The sequence below is a fragment of the Petaurus breviceps genome, unplaced genomic scaffold (assembly GCF_028583685.1).
Source record: "Petaurus breviceps papuanus isolate PSGF00001 unplaced genomic scaffold, PetGlider_PUasm1.0 37, whole genome shotgun sequence".
Taxonomy (NCBI): Eukaryota; Metazoa; Chordata; class Mammalia; order Diprotodontia; family Petauridae; genus Petaurus; species Petaurus breviceps.
In genome coordinates, this window is record NW_027186296.1 from 15,921,548 (window position 1) to 15,924,355 (window position 2,808).

At 43.1% G+C, this 2,808-nt stretch overlaps 1 pseudogene; it reads right to left on the minus strand.

Annotated features, from left to right (window-relative positions):
* Positions 1-719: 719 nt before the first annotated feature.
* On the minus strand, positions 720-2,284 carry LOC138168957 (CCHC-type zinc finger nucleic acid binding protein pseudogene; annotated as a pseudogene).
* Between the last annotated feature and the right edge of the window lie 524 nt (positions 2,285-2,808).

Below are 2,808 nucleotides of genomic sequence, written 5' to 3' on the forward strand. Positions count from 1 at the left end.
GGCTAGTTAGAAATCTAATAACTCTAGGTCTTAGGTTGCAGTGGCAAATTTCCTACCAGGACACTTCTACTTCAACCCCATGAGTGGTGCTGGGTTTATGAAAATTCCTCCTAGTCCTATATAAAGCATGTGGATCGATCCATTCTAATTGTTTATTTGTGTTTCTGGGACAGTCCAGGAGTAAGAGAGGGGAGCCCATAAGATCCTTTTGATCTCTTTGACACAGAAAGACAAGCTAAGCCCGTGTTGAAAGAAAGGCACTAAGAGAAGGTGTTATTTCTCTTTCTATTTATAATGATCTATATAGTTTGGATTAGTGCCTCTTTGGAATCTTTACAGAACCCTTTGATTCCTAAGAAAAGACCATCCTTAATCTTGGGTGAGGGAAGGACTTTTTTTTTTTTTAAAGGGAATTCAGGGTTAACTCTGTGGATGCAATTTCTATATGGCTAATAGTGCTTCATTCCCTCAAGGTTCCTAAATTGACATCTAGAGTTTGGGAGAGGGGAAGACAGCAGCATCTTGAAAGAGGAGAAAGACTTGAAACTAAACAGTCCCTAATGGTGTGCTGGAACAGCCAAGCCTTACAATTTTGTTTGTTTGAACTCAGAAAGTCTGCAAGGAAAGACCAGGTCACCACCACAGAACCAAATTACAGGTCCTCAAAGAGAGCAGACATGATTAGACGTGAGTGAGTCTTGCAGATCAACCCACGGGTCTTTCTTTTTTTTTTTCAGTCCTCCACAGTCCCCTCTTTAATATGGCATTTTACACTATGTACATTAATGAAAATTTGAAATAAACAAAAGGAACTTTAGTCAAACTCCCCTTCCTCCTCCAGCTTTATTGATAGTTTAAAATTACATTTCTATGTTCTAGGACTTCAGTTGCTTTTACCATCTGACTTTTAAAAACTGATTACAGCAAATGAAACTCAACAGTTGTCTAAGTGATATAGTATACAAAAATAACATCTTGAATGCATTTCTCTGCAACTCCTGAATAGCTCCAAATTATGCTTGCTCTGAGCATTGATGTTTACTCTGGGTTTTAGATTTAGTTTTTGAAAAATTTATTCCAAATCTTGCCTTCACCATCTGTATCTCCAGCATTCACATTGCGACGGAGTTGTTACTGTTTAGGTTTTGATCCTGATTTCTCTCTCTCATGGCCATTAACAGGCATATACATCTTTTTACTCCCACTCGACTAGATGCTCTATGTAGGGCCTGATACAGATGTTACTCTATGTTATTTAACAGCTACTGAGGTCAGACAATCCAAGGCCATCATTATACTACAATTAAAGTTACTTATGGAAGTTCAAAGACACTTCCAGAATCTGTTTTACCTCCTGCATGGGATCACATCCAAGAAACCCAGAGAGGGTTTCCTAGTCTGACTCAACTCTTCCCATTCGTTAATCCCTATTCAACAGTGGCGTGGAAAGGGGGTTCTTTAACAAAGCATTATACATAACACCTCTACCAAACTAAACATAAACATTTTTTTGTAGTTAAATGCAGAAAGTCGATTTCTCCACCCCTTTCCTCCTTTTACACGGCAAGTAAAGCTCACTGGCCTGGGAGTAGCCTCTATCTGCCAACCTTTGGCCAGTGAAGAGGATTCAGAGAAAATAATACAACCATCAATCAGAAAAAGGAGGGGCGACAAAGGAAAATAATTAAGCTGTAGCCTCAATTGTGCATTCCCGTGCAAGATGCCCTGACTCACCACAGTGATAACAGTTGACTTCACTTGTCTTGCTGCAGTTGATGGCTACATGACCAGTTTCACCACACCTATAGCATTTCACTTTGGTGCAATCTTTCTGAATGTGCCCAAACTCTCCACACGAATAGCACTTCTGCTCATCTGCATGGTCGCAGTCTCGAGCCAGGTGGCCAGGTTTGCCGCAGTTGTAGCAGCACTGCTCTCTCTCCCGCTTCGGCTCCTTGCAGTCCTTGGCAATGTGGCCACCTCTACCGCAGTTATAGCAGGCTTCATCCTCCTGAAGATCACAATCCTTGGCAAGATGGCCAGACTCACCACAACGGTAACAGATGTCTGGAAGAGATGAAGAAACAAACTGGAAACCTCTCGCTGAGGTAAAACCACCTCTTCCACGGCTCCGCATTCCCCGGCCACGGCCTCCTCCAGTTGGGCATTCTCGGGCCCAATGGCCAGAGCGTCCACACTTGAAACACTCGTTGCTGCTCATTGCTGCACTTAGATCTTCTAAGACGTCGAAGAGGGCCCGCGCTTCGGTTCCTGAAGAAGGTAGAGGGAAGGCGGCAGCAGCAGCGGCTGTTTATTTTCAGGGTCCTAGCCTGCGCCCCCATGGGTCTTTTTCAAGCTGACAGGCTACAGGGAGAGGCCAGGTCTCAGCCACAGAACTAAAACTTGAGATTCTTGAGGACAGTTAAGGCCACAAAATTCAAAACCCTTTTCTGTTTGGACAGATCTTAAGGTGTTAAAAAAGGAGGCCATTTGAGAGGGCATAGGATGTCAGGGGAGAGGCTAGGATCTATAAAAAACAGTATACTGACTCATGCAAAGAAGTGTTTATATCTTAATAGTGGTGATAGACAGTTGTGGATGATAGCAGCAAAACAGAAAAGGGATTTGTGGATTCTAGAAGAGGAAGAGAAGCACCCCACAGTGCCCAGATGTACAGAAAAAAGGTGATGGCATTCTCTCTAGGTCATGGTGTCCCTATGTTGTATTTGGCCCCCTCCTCCTTCTGACTATGGCCCTGATTATAGGACCCTACCTCATTAATCGTTTTCTACAATTTGTTAAGTCCCT